This window comes from Oncorhynchus mykiss, chromosome 29 (genome assembly GCF_057628025.1).
Source record: "Oncorhynchus mykiss isolate SJ-2025 chromosome 29, ASM5762802v1, whole genome shotgun sequence".
Classification (NCBI taxonomy): Eukaryota; Metazoa; Chordata; class Actinopteri; order Salmoniformes; family Salmonidae; genus Oncorhynchus; species Oncorhynchus mykiss.
Genome location: NC_143050.1, coordinates 43,955,882 through 43,976,262, shown reverse-complemented (window position 1 = coordinate 43,976,262; position 20,381 = coordinate 43,955,882). Strand labels below are relative to the sequence as shown.

The 20,381-nt window shown below is 44.8% G+C and overlaps 28 non-coding genes across 28 annotated transcripts; all 28 read right to left on the bottom strand.

The window, feature by feature from the left end:
- Positions 1–622: 622 nt before the first annotated feature.
- Positions 623–694, bottom strand: trnad-guc (transfer RNA aspartic acid (anticodon GUC)). Its single transcript has one exon. It is a non-coding gene; the product is annotated as a tRNA-Asp (tRNA).
- Positions 695–2,196: 1,502 nt separating this feature from the next.
- trnad-guc (transfer RNA aspartic acid (anticodon GUC)) lies at positions 2,197–2,268 on the bottom strand. The gene has a single exon. It is a non-coding gene; the product is annotated as a tRNA-Asp (tRNA).
- Positions 2,269–2,983: 715 nt separating this feature from the next.
- Positions 2,984–3,055, bottom strand: trnad-guc (transfer RNA aspartic acid (anticodon GUC)). The gene has a single exon. It is a non-coding gene; the product is annotated as a tRNA-Asp (tRNA).
- A 715-nt stretch (positions 3,056–3,770) lies between these two features.
- Positions 3,771–3,842, bottom strand: trnad-guc (transfer RNA aspartic acid (anticodon GUC)). The gene has a single exon. It is a non-coding gene; the product is annotated as a tRNA-Asp (tRNA).
- A 715-nt stretch (positions 3,843–4,557) lies between these two features.
- Positions 4,558–4,629, bottom strand: trnad-guc (transfer RNA aspartic acid (anticodon GUC)). Its single transcript has one exon. It is a non-coding gene; the product is annotated as a tRNA-Asp (tRNA).
- Positions 4,630–6,131: 1,502 nt separating this feature from the next.
- On the bottom strand, positions 6,132–6,203 carry trnad-guc (transfer RNA aspartic acid (anticodon GUC)). The gene has a single exon. It is a non-coding gene; the product is annotated as a tRNA-Asp (tRNA).
- A 715-nt stretch (positions 6,204–6,918) lies between these two features.
- trnad-guc (transfer RNA aspartic acid (anticodon GUC)) lies at positions 6,919–6,990 on the bottom strand. The gene has a single exon. It is a non-coding gene; the product is annotated as a tRNA-Asp (tRNA).
- Positions 6,991–7,521: 531 nt separating this feature from the next.
- trnag-gcc (transfer RNA glycine (anticodon GCC)) lies at positions 7,522–7,592 on the bottom strand. Its single transcript has one exon. It is a non-coding gene; the product is annotated as a tRNA-Gly (tRNA).
- A 113-nt stretch (positions 7,593–7,705) lies between these two features.
- Positions 7,706–7,777, bottom strand: trnad-guc (transfer RNA aspartic acid (anticodon GUC)). The gene has a single exon. It is a non-coding gene; the product is annotated as a tRNA-Asp (tRNA).
- A 715-nt stretch (positions 7,778–8,492) lies between these two features.
- trnad-guc (transfer RNA aspartic acid (anticodon GUC)) lies at positions 8,493–8,564 on the bottom strand. The gene has a single exon. It is a non-coding gene; the product is annotated as a tRNA-Asp (tRNA).
- Positions 8,565–9,279: 715 nt separating this feature from the next.
- trnad-guc (transfer RNA aspartic acid (anticodon GUC)) lies at positions 9,280–9,351 on the bottom strand. The gene has a single exon. It is a non-coding gene; the product is annotated as a tRNA-Asp (tRNA).
- A 531-nt stretch (positions 9,352–9,882) lies between these two features.
- Positions 9,883–9,953, bottom strand: trnag-gcc (transfer RNA glycine (anticodon GCC)). The gene has a single exon. It is a non-coding gene; the product is annotated as a tRNA-Gly (tRNA).
- A 113-nt stretch (positions 9,954–10,066) lies between these two features.
- On the bottom strand, positions 10,067–10,138 carry trnad-guc (transfer RNA aspartic acid (anticodon GUC)). Its single transcript has one exon. It is a non-coding gene; the product is annotated as a tRNA-Asp (tRNA).
- A 715-nt stretch (positions 10,139–10,853) lies between these two features.
- trnad-guc (transfer RNA aspartic acid (anticodon GUC)) lies at positions 10,854–10,925 on the bottom strand. Its single transcript has one exon. It is a non-coding gene; the product is annotated as a tRNA-Asp (tRNA).
- Positions 10,926–11,640: 715 nt separating this feature from the next.
- Positions 11,641–11,712, bottom strand: trnad-guc (transfer RNA aspartic acid (anticodon GUC)). Its single transcript has one exon. It is a non-coding gene; the product is annotated as a tRNA-Asp (tRNA).
- Positions 11,713–12,243: 531 nt separating this feature from the next.
- On the bottom strand, positions 12,244–12,314 carry trnag-gcc (transfer RNA glycine (anticodon GCC)). The gene has a single exon. It is a non-coding gene; the product is annotated as a tRNA-Gly (tRNA).
- A 113-nt stretch (positions 12,315–12,427) lies between these two features.
- On the bottom strand, positions 12,428–12,499 carry trnad-guc (transfer RNA aspartic acid (anticodon GUC)). Its single transcript has one exon. It is a non-coding gene; the product is annotated as a tRNA-Asp (tRNA).
- Positions 12,500–13,214: 715 nt separating this feature from the next.
- On the bottom strand, positions 13,215–13,286 carry trnad-guc (transfer RNA aspartic acid (anticodon GUC)). The gene has a single exon. It is a non-coding gene; the product is annotated as a tRNA-Asp (tRNA).
- Positions 13,287–14,001: 715 nt separating this feature from the next.
- trnad-guc (transfer RNA aspartic acid (anticodon GUC)) lies at positions 14,002–14,073 on the bottom strand. Its single transcript has one exon. It is a non-coding gene; the product is annotated as a tRNA-Asp (tRNA).
- Positions 14,074–14,604: 531 nt separating this feature from the next.
- Positions 14,605–14,675, bottom strand: trnag-gcc (transfer RNA glycine (anticodon GCC)). Its single transcript has one exon. It is a non-coding gene; the product is annotated as a tRNA-Gly (tRNA).
- Positions 14,676–14,788: 113 nt separating this feature from the next.
- On the bottom strand, positions 14,789–14,860 carry trnad-guc (transfer RNA aspartic acid (anticodon GUC)). The gene has a single exon. It is a non-coding gene; the product is annotated as a tRNA-Asp (tRNA).
- Positions 14,861–15,575: 715 nt separating this feature from the next.
- trnad-guc (transfer RNA aspartic acid (anticodon GUC)) lies at positions 15,576–15,647 on the bottom strand. The gene has a single exon. It is a non-coding gene; the product is annotated as a tRNA-Asp (tRNA).
- Positions 15,648–16,362: 715 nt separating this feature from the next.
- trnad-guc (transfer RNA aspartic acid (anticodon GUC)) lies at positions 16,363–16,434 on the bottom strand. The gene has a single exon. It is a non-coding gene; the product is annotated as a tRNA-Asp (tRNA).
- Positions 16,435–17,149: 715 nt separating this feature from the next.
- On the bottom strand, positions 17,150–17,221 carry trnad-guc (transfer RNA aspartic acid (anticodon GUC)). The gene has a single exon. It is a non-coding gene; the product is annotated as a tRNA-Asp (tRNA).
- A 715-nt stretch (positions 17,222–17,936) lies between these two features.
- On the bottom strand, positions 17,937–18,008 carry trnad-guc (transfer RNA aspartic acid (anticodon GUC)). Its single transcript has one exon. It is a non-coding gene; the product is annotated as a tRNA-Asp (tRNA).
- Positions 18,009–18,723: 715 nt separating this feature from the next.
- On the bottom strand, positions 18,724–18,795 carry trnad-guc (transfer RNA aspartic acid (anticodon GUC)). The gene has a single exon. It is a non-coding gene; the product is annotated as a tRNA-Asp (tRNA).
- A 715-nt stretch (positions 18,796–19,510) lies between these two features.
- trnad-guc (transfer RNA aspartic acid (anticodon GUC)) lies at positions 19,511–19,582 on the bottom strand. Its single transcript has one exon. It is a non-coding gene; the product is annotated as a tRNA-Asp (tRNA).
- A 715-nt stretch (positions 19,583–20,297) lies between these two features.
- Positions 20,298–20,369, bottom strand: trnad-guc (transfer RNA aspartic acid (anticodon GUC)). Its single transcript has one exon. It is a non-coding gene; the product is annotated as a tRNA-Asp (tRNA).
- Positions 20,370–20,381: the final 12 nt, after the last annotated feature.

Here is a 20,381-nt window from a genome sequence, read left to right as displayed (position 1 = left end):
TATAGACTGAATGGTTAGAGCTAGAAACTACTGTAACCCCTCTATGGAAAGCTGGGACTCTCACGAAAACGTACATGTAATCGATTTCGCTCTATACCACTCACAGGCCACACACTCGTAGTTAGAAGGTGACGTGTTTGTGGGATGTCCCAGGACATTGTCACAAATGCCAAACTCAAGACAGTTGTCGATGACTAGTTGGTTACTCGTTTCCCATTTAACAACTTAAGCCTTGCACAAAGTAAATCACCTCACACACTGGACATCTACAATGGATTCACCAAAGTCTTCTGAGAATGAGTAAATGTCCAAACTGAAAATGAAAGCAAAGTCAGATTTTTCAAGAGTCAGTTGAGATTTCTGTTGGCTTGGCAATCGAGCACAGATTTCTCCCTCAGGGGTTTGCATACTTCTCGAAATTACATGTTCAAAACATCCTGCATTGGCCGGGAATCGAACCCGGGCCTCCCGCATGGCAGGCTAGAATTCTACCACTGAACAACCAATGCCTTGGAATACTGAGATAATGCTGGAAATCGTATCATAAAGCTTTATCTCCAAGCATATTTTTCGCATAGTGGGCTCAGCTACATTGTTCACCCTAAAAAAAAAGCAGTCCTTTCTCCCCGTCGGGGAATTGAACCCCGGTCTCCCGCGTGACAGGCGGGGATACTCACCACTATACCAACGAGGAGCTGGTGTGGTGGACGTCTGAAAAAACGTGGAGCATTGGTACTAACTATACGTTTGCAGTGTTGGGCTTTAACACTTCTAACAAAAACATCTGTATAGACTGAATGGTTAGAGCTAGAAACTACTGTAACCCCTCTATGGAAAGCTGGGACTCTCACGAAAACGTACATGTAATCGATTTCGCTCTATACCACTCACAGGCCACACACTCGTAGTTAGAAGGTGACGTGTTTGTGGGATGTCCCAGGACATTGTCACAAATGCCAAACTCAAGACAGTTGTCGATGACTAGTTGGTTACTCGTTTCCCATTTAACAACTTAAGCCTTGCACAAAGTAAATCACCTCACACACTGGACATCTACAATGGATTCACCAAAGTCTTCTGAGAATGAGTAAATGTCCAAACTGAAAATGAAAGCAAAGTCAGATTTTTCAAGAGTCAGTTGAGATTTCTGTTGGCCTGGCAATCGAGCACAGATTTCTCCCTCAGGGGTTTGCATACTTCTCGAAATTACATGTTCAAAACATCCTGCATTGGCCGGGAATCGAACCCGGGCCTCCCGCATGGCAGGCTAGAATTCTACCACTGAACAACCAATGCCTTGGAATACTGAGATAATGCTGGAAATCGTATCATAAAGCTTTATCTCCAAGCATATTTTTCGCATAGTGGGCTCAGCTACATTGTTCACCCTAAAAAAAAAGCAGTCCTTTCTCCCCGTCGGGGAATTGAACCCCGGTCTCCCGCGTGACAGGCGGGGATACTCAACACTATACCAACGAGGAGCTGGTGTGGTGGACGTCTGAAAAAACGTGGAGCATTGGTACTAACTATACGTTTGCAGTGTTGGGCTTTAACACTTCTAACAAAAACATCTGTATAGACTGAATGGTTAGAGCTAGAAACTACTGTAACCCCTCTATGGAAAGCTGGGACTCTCACGAAAACGTACATGTAATCGATTTCGCTCTATACCACTCACAGGCCACACACTCGTAGTTAGAAGGTGACGTGTTTGTGGGATGTCCCAGGACATTGTCACAAATGCCAAACTCAAGACAGTTGTCGATGACTAGTTGGTTACTCGTTTCCCATTTAACAACTTAAGCCTTGCACAAAGTAAATCACCTCACACACTGGACATCTACAATGGATTCACCAAAGTCTTCTGAGAATGAGTAAATGTCCAAACTGAAAATGAAAGCAAAGTCAGATTTTTCAAGAGTCAGTTGAGATTTCTGTTGGCCTGGCAATCGAGCACAGATTTCTCCCTCAGGGGTTTGCATACTTCTCGAAATTACATGTTCAAAACATCCTGCATTGGCCGGGAATCGAACCCGGGCCTCCCGCATGGCAGGCTAGAATTCTACCACTGAACAACCAATGCCTTGGAATACTGAGATAATGCTGGAAATCGTATCATAAAGCTTTATCTCCAAGCATATTTTTCGCATAGTGGGCTCAGCTACATTGTTCACCCTAAAAAAAAAGCAGTCCTTTCTCCCCGTCGGGGAATTGAACCCCGGTCTCCCGCGTGACAGGCGGGGATACTCACCACTATACCAACGAGGAGCTGGTGTGGTGGACGTCTGAAAAAACGTGGAGCATTGGTACTAACTATACGTTTGCAGTGTTGGGCTTTAACACTTCTAACAAAAACATCTGTATAGACTGAATGGTTAGAGCTAGAAACTACTGTAACCCCTCTATGGAAAGCTGGGACTCTCACGAAAACGTACATGTAATCGATTTCGCTCTATACCACTCACAGGCCACACACTCGTAGTTAGAAGGTGACGTGTTTGTGGGATGTCCCAGGACATTGTCACAAATGCCAAACTCAAGACAGTTGTCGATGACTAGTTGGTTACTCGTTTCCCATTTAACAACTTAAGCCTTGCACAAAGTAAATCACCTCACACACTGGACATCTACAATGGATTCACCAAAGTCTTCTGAGAATGAGTAAATGTCCAAACTGAAAATGAAAGCAAAGTCAGATTTTTCAAGAGTCAGTTGAGATTTCTGTTGGCCTGGCAATCGAGCACAGATTTCTCCCTCGGGGGTTTGCATACTTCTCGAAATTACATGTTCAAAACATCCTGCATTGGCCGGGAATCGAACCCGGGCCTCCCGCATGGCAGGCTAGAATTCTACCACTGAACAACCAATGCCTTGGAATACTGAGATAATGCTGGAAATCGTATCATAAAGCTTTATCTCCAAGCATATTTTTCGCATAGTGGGCTCAGCTACATTGTTCACCCTAAAAAAAAAGCAGTCCTTTCTCCCCGTCGGGGAATTGAACCCCGGTCTCCCGCGTGACAGGCGGGGATACTCACCACTATACCAACGAGGAGCTGGTGTGGTGGACGTCTGAAAAAACGTGGAGCATTGGTACTAACTATACGTTTGCAGTGTTGGGCTTTAACACTTCTAACAAAAACATCTGTATAGACTGAATGGTTAGAGCTAGAAACTACTGTAACCCCTCTATGGAAAGCTGGGACTCTCACGAAAACGTACATGTAATCGATTTCGCTCTATACCACTCACAGGCCACACACTCGTAGTTAGAAGGTGACGTGTTTGTGGGATGTCCCAGGACATTGTCACAAATGCCAAACTCAAGACAGTTGTCGATGACTAGTTGGTTACTCGTTTCCCATTTAACAACTTAAGCCTTGCACAAAGTAAATCACCTCACACACTGGACATCTACAATGGATTCACCAAAGTCTTCTGAGAATGAGTAAATGTCCAAACTGAAAATGAAAGCAAAGTCAGATTTTTCAAGAGTCAGTTGAGATTTCTGTTGGCCTGGCAATCGAGCACAGATTTCTCCCTCAGGGGTTTGCATACTTCTCGAAATTACATGTTCAAAACATCCTGCATTGGCCGGGAATCGAACCCGGGCCTCCCGCATGGCAGGCTAGAATTCTACCACTGAACAACCAATGCCTTGGAATACTGAGATAATGCTGGAAATCGTATCATAAAGCTTTATCTCCAAGCATATTTTTCGCATAGTGGGCTCAGCTACATTGTTCACCCTAAAAAAAAAGCAGTCCTTTCTCCCCGTCGGGGAATTGAACCCCGGTCTCCCGCGTGACAGGCGGGGATACTCACCACTATACCAACGAGGAGCTGGTGTGGTGGACGTCTGAAAAAACGTGGAGCATTGGTACTAACTATACGTTTGCAGTGTTGGGCTTTAACACTTCTAACAAAAACATCTGTATAGACTGAATGGTTAGAGCTAGAAACTACTGTAACCCCTCTATGGAAAGCTGGGACTCTCACGAAAACGTACATGTAATCGATTTCGCTCTATACCACTCACAGGCCACACACTCGTAGTTAGAAGGTGACGTGTTTGTGGGATGTCCCAGGACATTGTCACAAATGCCAAACTCAAGACAGTTGTCGATGACTAGTTGGTTACTCGTTTCCCATTTAACAACTTAAGCCTTGCACAAAGTAAATCACCTCACACACTGGACATCTACAATGGATTCACCAAAGTCTTCTGAGAATGAGTAAATGTCCAAACTGAAAATGAAAGCAAAGTCAGATTTTTCAAGAGTCAGTTGAGATTTCTGTTGGCTTGGCAATCGAGCACAGATTTCTCCCTCAGGGGTTTGCATACTTCTCGAAATTACATGTTCAAAACATCCTGCATTGGCCGGGAATCGAACCCGGGCCTCCCGCATGGCAGGCTAGAATTCTACCACTGAACAACCAATGCCTTGGAATACTGAGATAATGCTGGAAATCGTATCATAAAGCTTTATCTCCAAGCATATTTTTCGCATAGTGGGCTCAGCTACATTGTTCACCCTAAAAAAAAAGCAGTCCTTTCTCCCCGTCGGGGAATTGAACCCCGGTCTCCCGCGTGACAGGCGGGGATACTCACCACTATACCAACGAGGAGCTGGTGTGGTGGACGTCTGAAAAAACGTGGAGCATTGGTACTAACTATACGTTTGCAGTGTTGGGCTTTAACACTTCTAACAAAAACATCTGTATAGACTGAATGGTTAGAGCTAGAAACTACTGTAACCCCTCTATGGAAAGCTGGGACTCTCACGAAAACGTACATGTAATCGATTTCGCTCTATACCACTCACAGGCCACACACTCGTAGTTAGAAGGTGACGTGTTTGTGGGATGTCCCAGGACATTGTCACAAATGCCAAACTCAAGACAGTTGTCGATGACTAGTTGGTTACTCGTTTCCCATTTAACAACTTAAGCCTTGCACAAAGTAAATCACCTCACACACTGGACATCTACAATGGATTCACCAAAGTCTTCTGAGAATGAGTAAATGTCCAAACTGAAAATGAAAGCAAAGTCAGATTTTTCAAGAGTCAGTTGAGATTTCTGTTGGCCTGGCAATCGAGCACAGATTTCTCCCTCAGGGGTTTGCATACTTCTCGAAATTACATGTTCAAAACATCCTGCATTGGCCGGGAATCGAACCCGGGCCTCCCGCATGGCAGGCTAGAATTCTACCACTGAACAACCAATGCCTTGGAATACTGAGATAATGCTGGAAATCGTATCATAAAGCTTTATCTCCAAGCATATTTTTCGCATAGTGGGCTCAGCTACATTGTTCACCCTAAAAAAAAAGCAGTCCTTTCTCCCCGTCGGGGAATTGAACCCCGGTCTCCCGCGTGACAGGCGGGGATACTCAACACTATACCAACGAGGAGCTGGTGTGGTGGACGTCTGAAAAAACGTGGAGCATTGGTACTAACTATACGTTTGCAGTGTTGGGCTTTAACACTTCTAACAAAAACATCTGTATAGACTGAATGGTTAGAGCTAGAAACTACTGTAACCCCTCTATGGAAAGCTGGGACTCTCACGAAAACGTACATGTAATCGATTTCGCTCTATACCACTCACAGGCCACACACTCGTAGTTAGAAGGTGACGTGTTTGTGGGATGTCCCAGGACATTGTCACAAATGCCAAACTCAAGACAGTTGTCGATGACTAGTTGGTTACTCGTTTCCCATTTAACAACTTAAGCCTTGCACAAAGTAAATCACCTCACACACTGGACATCTACAATGGATTCACCAAAGTCTTCTGAGAATGAGTAAATGTCCAAACTGAAAATGAAAGCAAAGTCAGATTTTTCAAGAGTCAGTTGAGATTTCTGTTGGCCTGGCAATCGAGCACAGATTTCTCCCTCAGGGGTTTGCATACTTCTCGAAATTACATGTTCAAAACATCCTGCATTGGCCGGGAATCGAACCCGGGCCTCCCGCATGGCAGGCTAGAATTCTACCACTGAACAACCAATGCCTTGGAATACTGAGATAATGCTGGAAATCGTATCATAAAGCTTTATCTCCAAGCATATTTTTCGCATAGTGGGCTCAGCTACATTGTTCACCCTAAAAAAAAAGCAGTCCTTTCTCCCCGTCGGGGAATTGAACCCCGGTCTCCCGCGTGACAGGCGGGGATACTCACCACTATACCAACGAGGAGCTGGTGTGGTGGACGTCTGAAAAAACGTGGAGCATTGGTACTAACTATACGTTTGCAGTGTTGGGCTTTAACACTTCTAACAAAAACATCTGTATAGACTGAATGGTTAGAGCTAGAAACTACTGTAACCCCTCTATGGAAAGCTGGGACTCTCACGAAAACGTACATGTAATCGATTTCGCTCTATACCACTCACAGGCCACACACTCGTAGTTAGAAGGTGACGTGTTTGTGGGATGTCCCAGGACATTGTCACAAATGCCAAACTCAAGACAGTTGTCGATGACTAGTTGGTTACTCGTTTCCCATTTAACAACTTAAGCCTTGCACAAAGTAAATCACCTCACACACTGGACATCTACAATGGATTCACCAAAGTCTTCTGAGAATGAGTAAATGTCCAAACTGAAAATGAAAGCAAAGTCAGATTTTTCAAGAGTCAGTTGAGATTTCTGTTGGCCTGGCAATCGAGCACAGATTTCTCCCTCGGGGGTTTGCATACTTCTCGAAATTACATGTTCAAAACATCCTGCATTGGCCGGGAATCGAACCCGGGCCTCCCGCATGGCAGGCTAGAATTCTACCACTGAACAACCAATGCCTTGGAATACTGAGATAATGCTGGAAATCGTATCATAAAGCTTTATCTCCAAGCATATTTTTCGCATAGTGGGCTCAGCTACATTGTTCACCCTAAAAAAAAAGCAGTCCTTTCTCCCCGTCGGGGAATTGAACCCCGGTCTCCCGCGTGACAGGCGGGGATACTCACCACTATACCAACGAGGAGCTGGTGTGGTGGACGTCTGAAAAAACGTGGAGCATTGGTACTAACTATACGTTTGCAGTGTTGGGCTTTAACACTTCTAACAAAAACATCTGTATAGACTGAATGGTTAGAGCTAGAAACTACTGTAACCCCTCTATGGAAAGCTGGGACTCTCACGAAAACGTACATGTAATCGATTTCGCTCTATACCACTCACAGGCCACACACTCGTAGTTAGAAGGTGACGTGTTTGTGGGATGTCCCAGGACATTGTCACAAATGCCAAACTCAAGACAGTTGTCGATGACTAGTTGGTTACTCGTTTCCCATTTAACAACTTAAGCCTTGCACAAAGTAAATCACCTCACACACTGGACATCTACAATGGATTCACCAAAGTCTTCTGAGAATGAGTAAATGTCCAAACTGAAAATGAAAGCAAAGTCAGATTTTTCAAGAGTCAGTTGAGATTTCTGTTGGCCTGGCAATCGAGCACAGATTTCTCCCTCAGGGGTTTGCATACTTCTCGAAATTACATGTTCAAAACATCCTGCATTGGCCGGGAATCGAACCCGGGCCTCCCGCGTGGCAGGCGAGAATTCTACCACTGAACAACCAATGCCTTGGAATACTGAGATAATGCTGGAAATCGTATCATAAAGCTTTATCTCCAAGCATATTTTTCGCATAGTGGGCTCAGCTACATTGTTCACCCTAAAAAAAAAGCAGTCCTTTCTCCCCGTCGGGGAATTGAACCCCGGTCTCCCGCGTGACAGGCGGGGATACTCACCACTATACCAACGAGGAGCTGGTGTGGTGGACGTCTGAAAAAACGTGGAGCATTGGTACTAACTATACGTTTGCAGTGTTGGGCTTTAACACTTCTAACAAAAACATCTGTATAGACTGAATGGTTAGAGCTAGAAACTACTGTAACCCCTCTATGGAAAGCTGGGACTCTCACGAAAACGTACATGTAATCGATTTCGCTCTATACCACTCACAGGCCACACACTCGTAGTTAGAAGGTGACGTGTTTGTGGGATGTCCCAGGACATTGTCACAAATGCCAAACTCAAGACAGTTGTCGATGACTAGTTGGTTACTCGTTTCCCATTTAACAACTTAAGCCTTGCACAAAGTAAATCACCTCACACACTGGACATCTACAATGGATTCACCAAAGTCTTCTGAGAATGAGTAAATGTCCAAACTGAAAATGAAAGCAAAGTCAGATTTTTCAAGAGTCAGTTGAGATTTCTGTTGGCCTGGCAATCGAGCACAGATTTCTCCCTCAGGGGTTTGCATACTTCTCGAAATTACATGTTCAAAACATCCTGCATTGGCCGGGAATCGAACCCGGGCCTCCCGCATGGCAGGCTAGAATTCTACCACTGAACAACCAATGCCTTGGAATACTGAGATAATGCTGGAAATCGTATCATAAAGCTTTATCTCCAAGCATATTTTTCGCATAGTGGGCTCAGCTACATTGTTCACCCTAAAAAAAAAGCAGTCCTTTCTCCCCGTCGGGGAATTGAACCCCGGTCTCCCGCGTGACAGGCGGGGATACTCACCACTATACCAACGAGGAGCTGGTGTGGTGGACGTCTGAAAAAACGTGGAGCATTGGTACTAACTATACGTTTGCAGTGTTGGGCTTTAACACTTCTAACAAAAACATCTGTATAGACTGAATGGTTAGAGCTAGAAACTACTGTAACCCCTCTATGGAAAGCTGGGACTCTCACGAAAACGTACATGTAATCGATTTCGCTCTATACCACTCACAGGCCACACACTCGTAGTTAGAAGGTGACGTGTTTGTGGGATGTCCCAGGACATTGTCACAAATGCCAAACTCAAGACAGTTGTCGATGACTAGTTGGTTACTCGTTTCCCATTTAACAACTTAAGCCTTGCACAAAGTAAATCACCTCACACACTGGACATCTACAATGGATTCACCAAAGTCTTCTGAGAATGAGTAAATGTCCAAACTGAAAATGAAAGCAAAGTCAGATTTTTCAAGAGTCAGTTGAGATTTCTGTTGGCCTGGCAATCGAGCACAGATTTCTCCCTCGGGGGTTTGCATACTTCTCGAAATTACATGTTCAAAACATCCTGCATTGGCCGGGAATCGAACCCGGGCCTCCCGCATGGCAGGCTAGAATTCTACCACTGAACAACCAATGCCTTGGAATACTGAGATAATGCTGGAAATCGTATCATAAAGCTTTATCTCCAAGCATATTTTTCGCATAGTGGGCTCAGCTACATTGTTCACCCTAAAAAAAAAGCAGTCCTTTCTCCCCGTCGGGGAATTGAACCCCGGTCTCCCGCGTGACAGGCGGGGATACTCACCACTATACCAACGAGGAGCTGGTGTGGTGGACGTCTGAAAAAACGTGGAGCATTGGTACTAACTATACGTTTGCAGTGTTGGGCTTTAACACTTCTAACAAAAACATATGTATAGACTGAATGGTTAGAGCTAGAAACTACTGTGACCCCTCTATGGAAAGCTGAGACTCTCACGAAAACGTACATGTAATCGATTTCGCTCTATACCACTCACAGGCCACACACTCGTAGTTAGAAGGTGACGCGTTTGTGGGATGTCCCAGGACATTGTCACAAATGCCAAACTCAAGACAGTTGTCGATGACTAGTTGGTTACTCGTTTCCCATTTAACAACTTAAGCCTTGCACAAAGTAAATCACCTCACACACTGGACATCTACAATGGATTCACCAAAGTCTTCTGAGAATGAGTAAATGTCCAAACTGAAAATGAAAGCAAAGTCAGATTTTTCAAGAGTCAGTTGAGATTTCTGTTGGCCTGGCAATCGAGCACAGATTTCTCCCTCAGGGGTTTGCATACTTCTCGAAATTACATGTTCAAAACATCCTGCATTGGCCGGGAATCGAACCCGGGCCTCCCGCGTGGCAGGCGAGAATTCTACCACTGAACAACCAATGCCTTGGAATACTGAGATAATGCTGGAAATCGTATCATAAAGCTTTATCTCCAAGCATATTTTTCGCATAGTGGGCTCAGCTACATTGTTCACCCTAAAAAAAAAGCAGTCCTTTCTCCCCGTCGGGGAATTGAACCCCGGTCTCCCGCGTGACAGGCGGGGATACTCACCACTATACCAACGAGGAGCTGGTGTGGTGGACGTCTGAAAAAACGTGGAGCATTGGTACTAACTATACGTTTGCAGTGTTGGGCTTTAACACTTCTAACAAAAACATCTGTATAGACTGAATGGTTAGAGCTAGAAACTACTGTAACCCCTCTATGGAAAGCTGGGACTCTCACGAAAACGTACATGTAATCGATTTCGCTCTATACCACTCACAGGCCACACACTCGTAGTTAGAAGGTGACGTGTTTGTGGGATGTCCCAGGACATTGTCACAAATGCCAAACTCAAGACAGTTGTCGATGACTAGTTGGTTACTCGTTTCCCATTTAACAACTTAAGCCTTGCACAAAGTAAATCACCTCACACACTGGACATCTACAATGGATTCACCAAAGTCTTCTGAGAATGAGTAAATGTCCAAACTGAAAATGAAAGCAAAGTCAGATTTTTCAAGAGTCAGTTGAGATTTCTGTTGGCCTGGCAATCGAGCACAGATTTCTCCCTCAGGGGTTTGCATACTTCTCGAAATTACATGTTCAAAACATCCTGCATTGGCCGGGAATCGAACCCGGGCCTCCCGCATGGCAGGCTAGAATTCTACCACTGAACAACCAATGCCTTGGAATACTGAGATAATGCTGGAAATCGTATCATAAAGCTTTATCTCCAAGCATATTTTTCGCATAGTGGGCTCAGCTACATTGTTCACCCTAAAAAAAAAGCAGTCCTTTCTCCCCGTCGGGGAATTGAACCCCGGTCTCCCGCGTGACAGGCGGGGATACTCACCACTATACCAACGAGGAGCTGGTGTGGTGGACGTCTGAAAAAACGTGGAGCATTGGTACTAACTATACGTTTGCAGTGTTGGGCTTTAACACTTCTAACAAAAACATCTGTATAGACTGAATGGTTAGAGCTAGAAACTACTGTAACCCCTCTATGGAAAGCTGGGACTCTCACGAAAACGTACATGTAATCGATTTCGCTCTATACCACTCACAGGCCACACACTCGTAGTTAGAAGGTGACGTGTTTGTGGGATGTCCCAGGACATTGTCACAAATGCCAAACTCAAGACAGTTGTCGATGACTAGTTGGTTACTCGTTTCCCATTTAACAACTTAAGCCTTGCACAAAGTAAATCACCTCACACACTGGACATCTACAATGGATTCACCAAAGTCTTCTGAGAATGAGTAAATGTCCAAACTGAAAATGAAAGCAAAGTCAGATTTTTCAAGAGTCAGTTGAGATTTCTGTTGGCCTGGCAATCGAGCACAGATTTCTCCCTCGGGGGTTTGCATACTTCTCGAAATTACATGTTCAAAACATCCTGCATTGGCCGGGAATCGAACCCGGGCCTCCCGCATGGCAGGCTAGAATTCTACCACTGAACAACCAATGCCTTGGAATACTGAGATAATGCTGGAAATCGTATCATAAAGCTTTATCTCCAAGCATATTTTTCGCATAGTGGGCTCAGCTACATTGTTCACCCTAAAAAAAAAGCAGTCCTTTCTCCCCGTCGGGGAATTGAACCCCGGTCTCCCGCGTGACAGGCGGGGATACTCACCACTATACCAACGAGGAGCTGGTGTGGTGGACGTCTGAAAAAACGTGGAGCATTGGTACTAACTATACGTTTGCAGTGTTGGGCTTTAACACTTCTAACAAAAACATATGTATAGACTGAATGGTTAGAGCTAGAAACTACTGTGACCCCTCTATGGAAAGCTGAGACTCTCACGAAAACGTACATGTAATCGATTTCGCTCTATACCACTCACAGGCCACACACTCGTAGTTAGAAGGTGACGCGTTTGTGGGATGTCCCAGGACATTGTCACAAATGCCAAACTCAAGACAGTTGTCGATGACTAGTTGGTTACTCGTTTCCCATTTAACAACTTAAGCCTTGCACAAAGTAAATCACCTCACACACTGGACATCTACAATGGATTCACCAAAGTCTTCTGAGAATGAGTAAATGTCCAAACTGAAAATGAAAGCAAAGTCAGATTTTTCAAGAGTCAGTTGAGATTTCTGTTGGCCTGGCAATCGAGCACAGATTTCTCCCTCAGGGGTTTGCATACTTCTCGAAATTACATGTTCAAAACATCCTGCATTGGCCGGGAATCGAACCCGGGCCTCCCGCGTGGCAGGCGAGAATTCTACCACTGAACAACCAATGCCTTGGAATACTGAGATAATGCTGGAAATCGTATCATAAAGCTTTATCTCCAAGCATATTTTTCGCATAGTGGGCTCAGCTACATTGTTCACCCTAAAAAAAAAGCAGTCCTTTCTCCCCGTCGGGGAATTGAACCCCGGTCTCCCGCGTGACAGGCGGGGATACTCACCACTATACCAACGAGGAGCTGGTGTGGTGGACGTCTGAAAAAACGTGGAGCATTGGTACTAACTATACGTTTGCAGTGTTGGGCTTTAACACTTCTAACAAAAACATCTGTATAGACTGAATGGTTAGAGCTAGAAACTACTGTAACCCCTCTATGGAAAGCTGGGACTCTCACGAAAACGTACATGTAATCGATTTCGCTCTATACCACTCACAGGCCACACACTCGTAGTTAGAAGGTGACGTGTTTGTGGGATGTCCCAGGACATTGTCACAAATGCCAAACTCAAGACAGTTGTCGATGACTAGTTGGTTACTCGTTTCCCATTTAACAACTTAAGCCTTGCACAAAGTAAATCACCTCACACACTGGACATCTACAATGGATTCACCAAAGTCTTCTGAGAATGAGTAAATGTCCAAACTGAAAATGAAAGCAAAGTCAGATTTTTCAAGAGTCAGTTGAGATTTCTGTTGGCCTGGCAATCGAGCACAGATTTCTCCCTCAGGGGTTTGCATACTTCTCGAAATTACATGTTCAAAACATCCTGCATTGGCCGGGAATCGAACCCGGGCCTCCCGCATGGCAGGCTAGAATTCTACCACTGAACAACCAATGCCTTGGAATACTGAGATAATGCTGGAAATCGTATCATAAAGCTTTATCTCCAAGCATATTTTTCGCATAGTGGGCTCAGCTACATTGTTCACCCTAAAAAAAAAGCAGTCCTTTCTCCCCGTCGGGGAATTGAACCCCGGTCTCCCGCGTGACAGGCGGGGATACTCACCACTATACCAACGAGGAGCTGGTGTGGTGGACGTCTGAAAAAACGTGGAGTATTGGTACTAACTATACGTTTGCAGTGTTGGGCTTTAACACTTCTAACAAAAACATCTGTATAGACTGAATGGTTAGAGCTAGAAACTACTGTAACCCCTCTATGGAAAGCTGGGACTCTCACGAAAACGTACATGTAATCGATTTCGCTCTATACCACTCACAGGCCACACACTCGTAGTTAGAAGGTGACGTGTTTGTGGGATGTCCCAGGACATTGTCACAAATGCCAAACTCAAGACAGTTGTCGATGACTAGTTGGTTACTCGTTTCCCATTTAACAACTTAAGCCTTGCACAAAGTAAATCACCTCACACACTGGACATCTACAATGGATTCACCAAAGTCTTCTGAGAATGAGTAAATGTCCAAACTGAAAATGAAAGCAAAGTCAGATTTTTCAAGAGTCAGTTGAGATTTCTGTTGGCCTGGCAATCGAGCACAGATTTCTCCCTCGGGGGTTTGCATACTTCTCGAAATTACATGTTCAAAACATCCTGCATTGGCCGGGAATCGAACCCGGGCCTCCCGCATGGCAGGCTAGAATTCTACCACTGAACAACCAATGCCTTGGAATACTGAGATAATGCTGGAAATCGTATCATAAAGCTTTATCTCCAAGCATATTTTTCGCATAGTGGGCTCAGCTACATTGTTCACCCTAAAAAAAAAGCAGTCCTTTCTCCCCGTCGGGGAATTGAACCCCGGTCTCCCGCGTGACAGGCGGGGATACTCACCACTATACCAACGAGGAGCTGGTGTGGTGGACGTCTGAAAAAACGTGGAGCATTGGTACTAACTATACGTTTGCAGTGTTGGGCTTTAACACTTCTAACAAAAACATCTGTATAGACTGAATGGTTAGAGCTAGAAACTACTGTAACCCCTCTATGGAAAGCTGGGACTCTCACGAAAACGTACATGTAATCGATTTCGCTCTATACCACTCACAGGCCACACACTCGTAGTTAGAAGGTGACGTGTTTGTGGGATGTCCCAGGACATTGTCACAAATGCCAAACTCAAGACAGTTGTCGATGACTAGTTGGTTACTCGTTTCCCATTTAACAACTTAAGCCTTGCACAAAGTAAATCACCTCACACACTGGACATCTACAATGGATTCACCAAAGTCTTCTGAGAATGAGTAAATGTCCAAACTGAAAATGAAAGCAAAGTCAGATTTTTCAAGAGTCAGTTGAGATTTCTGTTGGCCTGGCAATCGAGCACAGATTTCTCCCTCAGGGGTTTGCATACTTCTCGAAATTACATGTTCAAAACATCCTGCATTGGCCGGGAATCGAACCCGGGCCTCCCGCGTGGCAGGCGAGAATTCTACCACTGAACAACCAATGCCTTGGAATACTGAGATAATGCTGGAAATCGTATCATAAAGCTTTATCTCCAAGCATATTTTTCGCATAGTGGGCTCAGCTACATTGTTCACCCTAAAAAAAAAGCAGTCCTTTCTCCCCGTCGGGGAATTGAACCCCGGTCTCCCGCGTGACAGGCGGGGATACTCACCACTATACCAACGAGGAGCTGGTGTGGTGGACGTCTGAAAAAACGTGGAGCATTGGTACTAACTATACGTTTGCAGTGTTGGGCTTTAACACTTCTAACAAAAACATCTGTATAGACTGAATGGTTAGAGCTAGAAACTACTGTAACCCCTCTATGGAAAGCTGGGACTCTCACGAAAACGTACATGTAATCGATTTCGCTCTATACCACTCACAGGCCACACACTCGTAGTTAGAAGGTGACGTGTTTGTGGGATGTCCCAGGACATTGTCACAAATGCCAAACTCAAGACAGTTGTCGATGACTAGTTGGTTACTCGTTTCCCATTTAACAACTTAAGCCTTGCACAAAGTAAATCACCTCACACACTGGACATCTACAATGGATTCACCAAAGTCTTCTGAGAATGAGTAAATGTCCAAACTGAAAATGAAAGCAAAGTCAGATTTTTCAAGAGTCAGTTGAGATTTCTGTTGGCCTGGCAATCGAGCACAGATTTCTCCCTCAGGGGTTTGCATACTTCTCGAAATTACATGTTCAAAACATCCTGCATTGGCCGGGAATCGAACCCGGGCCTCCCGCATGGCAGGCTAGAATTCTACCACTGAACAACCAATGCCTTGGAATACTGAGATAATGCTGGAAATCGTATCATAAAGCTTTATCTCCAAGCATATTTTTCGCATAGTGGGCTCAGCTACATTGTTCACCCTAAAAAAAAAGCAGTCCTTTCTCCCCGTCGGGGAATTGAACCCCGGTCTCCCGCGTGACAGGCGGGGATACTCACCACTATACCAACGAGGAGCTGGTGTGGTGGACGTTTGAAAAAACGTGGAGCATTGGTACTAACTATACGTTTGCAGTGTTGGGCTTTAACACTTCTAACAAAAACATATGTATAGACTGAATGGTTAGAGCTAGAAACTACTGTGACCCCTCTATGGAAAGCTGAGACTCTCACGAAAACGTACATGTAATCGATTTCGCTCTATACCACTCACAGGCCACACACTCGTAGTTAGAAGGTGACGTGTTTGTGGGATGTCCCAGGACATTGTCACAAATGCCAAACTCAAGACAGTTGTCGATGACTAGTTGGTTACTCGTTTCCCATTTAACAACTTAAGCCTTGCACAAAGTAAATCACCTCACACACTGGACATCTACAATGGATTCACCAAAGTCTTCTGAGAATGAGTAAATGTCCAAACTGAAAATGAAAGCAAAGTCAGATTTTTCAAGAGTCAGTTGAGATTTCTGTTGGCCTGGCAATCGAGCACAGATTTCTCCCTCAGGGGTTTGCATACTTCTCGAAATTACATGTTCAAAACATCCTGCATTGGCCGGGAATCGAACCCGGGCCTCCCGCATGGCAGGCTAGAATTCTACCACTGAACAACCAATGCCTTGGAATACTGAGATAATGCTGGAAATCGTATCATAAAGCTTTATCTCCAAGCATATTTTTCGCATAGTGGGCTCAGCTACATTGTTCACCCTAAAAAAAAAGCAGTCCTTTCTCCCCGTCGGGGAATTGAACCCCGGTCTCCCGCGTGACAGGCGGGGATACTCACCACTATACCAACGAGGAGCTGGTGTGGTGGACGTCTGAAAAAACGTGGAGCATAGGTACTAACTATACGTTTGCAGTGTTGGGCTTTAACACTTCTAGCAAAAACATCTGTATAGACTGAATGGTTAGAGCTAGAAACTACTGTAACCCCTCTATGGAAAGCTGGGACTCTCACGAAAACGTACATGTAATCGATTTCGCTCTATACCACTCACAGGCCACACACTCGTAGTTAGAAGGTGACGTGTTTGTGGGATGTCCCAGGACATTGTCACAAATGCCAAACTCAAGACAGTTGTCGATGACTAGTTGGTTACTCGTTTCCCATTTAACAACTTAAGCCTTGCACAAAGTAAATCACCTCACACACTGGACATCTACAATGGATTCACCAAAGTCTTCTGAGAATGAGTAAATGTCCAAACTGAAAATGAAAGCAAAGTCAGATTTTTCAAGAGTCAGTTGAGATTTCTGTTGGCCTGGCAATCGAGCACAGATTTCTCCCTCAGGGGTTTGCATACTTCTCGAAATTACATGTTCAAAACATCCTGCATTGGCCGGGAATCGAACCCGGGCCTCCCGCATGGCAGGCTAGAATTCTACCACTGAACAACCAATGCCTTGGAATACTGAGATAATGCTGGAAATCGTATCATAAAGCTTTATCTCCAAGCATATTTTTCGCATAGTGGGCTCAGCTACATTGTTCACCCTAAAAAAAAAGCAGTCCTTTCTCCCCGTCGGGGAATTGAACCCCGGTCTCCCGCGTGACAGGCGGGGATACTCACCACTATACCAACGAGGAGCTGGTGTGGTGGACGTTTGAAAAAACGTGGAGCATTGGTACTAACTATACGTTTGCAGTGTTGGGCTTTAACACTTCTAACAAAAACATATGTATAGACTGAATGGTTAGAGCTAGAAACTACTGTGACCCCTCTATGGAAAGCTGAGACTCTCACGAAAACGTACATGTAATCGATTTCGCTCTATACCACTCACAGGCCACACACTCGTAGTTAGAAGGTGACGTGTTTGTGGGATGTCCCAGGACATTGTCACAAATGCCAAACTCAAGACAGTTGTCGATGACTAGTTGGTTACTCGTTTCCCATTTAACAACTTAAGCCTTGCACAAAGTAAATCACCTCACACACTGGACATCTACAATGGATTCACCAAAGTCTTCTGAGAATGAGTAAATGTCCAAACTGAAAATGAAAGCAAAGTCAGATTTTTCAAGAGTCAGTTGAGATTTCTGTTGGCCTGGCAATCGAGCACAGATTTCTCCCTCAGGGGTTTGCATACTTCTCGAAATTACATGTTCAAAACATCCTGCATTGGCCGGGAATCGAACCCGGGCCTCCCGCATGGCAGGCTAGAATTCTACCACTGAACAACCAATGCCTTGGAATACTGAGATAATGCTGGAAATCGTATCATAAAGCTTTATCTCCAAGCATATTTTTCGCATAGTGGGCTCAGCTACATTGTTCACCCTAAAAAAAAAGCAGTCCTTTCTCCCCGTCGGGGAATTGAACCCCGGTCTCCCGCGTGACAGGCGGGGATACTCACCACTATACCAACGAGGAGCTGGTGTGGTGGACGTCTGAAAAAACGTGGAGCATAGGTACTAACTATACGTTTGCAGTGTTGGGCTTTAACACTTCTAGCAAAAACATCTGTATAGACTGAATGGTTAGAGCTAGAAACTACTGTAACCCCTCTATGGAAAGCTGGGACTCTCACGAAAACGTACATGTAATCGATTTCGCTCTATACCACTCACAGGCCACACACTCGTAGTTAGAAGGTGACGTGTTTGTGGGATGTCCCAGGACATTGTCACAAATGCCAAACTCAAGACAGTTGTCGATGACTAGTTGGTTACTCGTTTCCCATTTAACAACTTAAGCCTTGCACAAAGTAAATCACCTCACACACTGGACATCTACAATGGATTCACCAAAGTCTTCTGAGAATGAGTAAATGTCCAAACTGAAAATGAAAGCAAAGTCAGATTTTTCAAGAGTCAGTTGAGATTTCTGTTGGCCTGGCAATCGAGCACAGATTTCTCCCTCAGGGGTTTGCATACTTCTCGAAATTACATGTTCAAAACATCCTGCATTGGCCGGGAATCGAACCCGGGCCTCCCGCATGGCAGGCTAGAATTCTACCACTGAACAACCAATGCCTTGGAATACTGAGATAATGCTGGAAATCGTATCATAAAGCTTTATCTCCAAGCATATTTTTCGCATAGTGGGCTCAGCTACATTGTTCACCCTAAAAAAAAAGCAGTCCTTTCTCCCCGTCGGGGAATTGAACCCCGGTCTCCCGCGTGACAGGCGGGGATACTCACCACTATACCAACGAGGAGCTGGTGTGGTGGACGTCTGAAAAAACGTGGAGCATTGGTACTAACTATACGTTTGCAGTGTTGGGCTTTAACACTTCTAACAAAAACATCTGTATAGACTGAATGGTTAGAGCTAGAAACTACTGTAACCCCTCTATGGAAAGCTGGGACTCTCACGAAAACGTACATGTAATCGATTTCGCTCTATACCACTCACAGGCCACACACTCGTAGTTAGAAGGTGACGTGTTTGTGGGATGTCCCAGGACATTGTCACAAATGCCAAACTCAAGACAGTTGTCGATGACTAGTTGGTTACTCGTTTCCCATTTAACAACTTAAGCCTTGCACAAAGTAAATCACCTCACACACTGGACATCTACAATGGATTCACCAAAGTCTTCTGAGAATGAGTAAATGTCCAAACTGAAAATGAAAGCAAAGTCAGATTTTTCAAGAGTCAGTTGAGATTTCTGTTGGCCTGGCAATCGAGCACAGATTTCTCCCTCAGGGGTTTGCATACTTCTCGAAATTACATGTTCAAAACATCCTGCATTGGCCGGGAATCGAACCCGGGCCTCCCGCATGGCAGGCTAGAATTCTACCACTGAACAACCAATGCCTTGGAATACTGAGATAATGCTGGAAATCGTATCATAAAGCTTTATCTCCAAGCATATTTTTCGCATAGTGGGCTCAGCTACATTGTTCACCCTAAAAAAAAAGCAGTCCTTTCTCCCCGTCGGGGAATTGAACCCCGGTCTCCCGCGTGACAGGCGGGGATACTCACCACTATACCAACGAGGAGCTGGTGTGGTGGACGTCTGAAAAAACGTGGAGCATTGGTACTAACTATACGTTTGCAGTGTTGGGCTTTAACACTTCTAACAAAAACATCTGTATAGACTGAATGGTTAGAGCTAGAAACTACTGTAACCCCTCTATGGAAAGCTGGGACTCTCACGAAAACGTACATGTAATCGATTTCGCTCTATACCACTCACAGGCCACACACTCGTAGTTAGAAGGTGACGTGTTTGTGGGATGTCCCAGGACATTGTCACAAATGCCAAACTCAAGACAGTTGTCGATGACTAGTTGGTTACTCGTTTCCCATTTAACAACTTAAGCCTTGCACAAAGTAAATCACCTCACACACTGGACATCTACAATGGATTCACCAAAGTCTTCTGAGAATGAGTAAATGTCCAAACTGAAAATGAAAGCAAAGTCAGATTTTTCAAGAGTCAGTTGAGATTTCTGTTGGCCTGGCAATCGAGCACAGATTTCTCCCTCAGGGGTTTGCATACTTCTCGAAATTACATGTTCAAAACATCCTGCATTGGCCGGGAATCGAACCCGGGCCTCCCGCATGGCAGGCTAGAATTCTACCACTGAACAACCAATGCCTTGGAATACTGAGATAATGCTGGAAATCGTATCATAAAGCTTTATCTCCAAGCATATTTTTCGCATAGTGGGCTCAGCTACATTGTTCACCCTAAAAAAAAAGCAGTCCTTTCTCCCCGTCGGGGAATTGAACCCCGGTCTCCCGCGTGACAGGCGGGGATACTCACCACTATACCAACGAGGAGCTGGTGTGGTG